Raw genomic sequence first — 414 nt, 5'->3', positions numbered from 1 at the left:
CTTGTTTTTTGGACTTAAATTGACTGGTTTTAACAAAAATAACAACATCCATAAAAGCGAAGGTCAATAATTGAGAAATAACTGATTCCTTCACTCACCTAAATTTATTAATTATTTTGATAATTCATTGAAATTTTTAAAAATTACAAATATTGATTGATAAGAAAAAGTTGTATTCTTGCCACTTTTCAGTGATCTAAAGTGAATTACCTAAAAAGATCGTATGGACAATACTGTTTTACTTATAATGTAGTCTTGTGAGAGAAAATTTTAGATATTATACAATTACCTTACCTCATAAGAGATAGCATCATCCGCTTGTAATGGGATGCGATACTATAACACCCAAGGGTATCAGGTTTACTAGTTTAGTAACAGCAAACAGACAATCAACCCTTAGATTACACGACCTTG

The sequence above is a fragment of the Acartia tonsa genome, chromosome 11 (assembly GCF_053477335.1).
Source record: "Acartia tonsa isolate MP-2025a chromosome 11, ASM5347733v1, whole genome shotgun sequence".
Lineage (NCBI taxonomy): Eukaryota > Metazoa > Arthropoda > Copepoda > Calanoida > Acartiidae > Acartia > Acartia tonsa.
The sequence above is the reverse complement of the archived record's forward strand: the minus strand, read 5'-3'. Positions refer to the sequence as shown.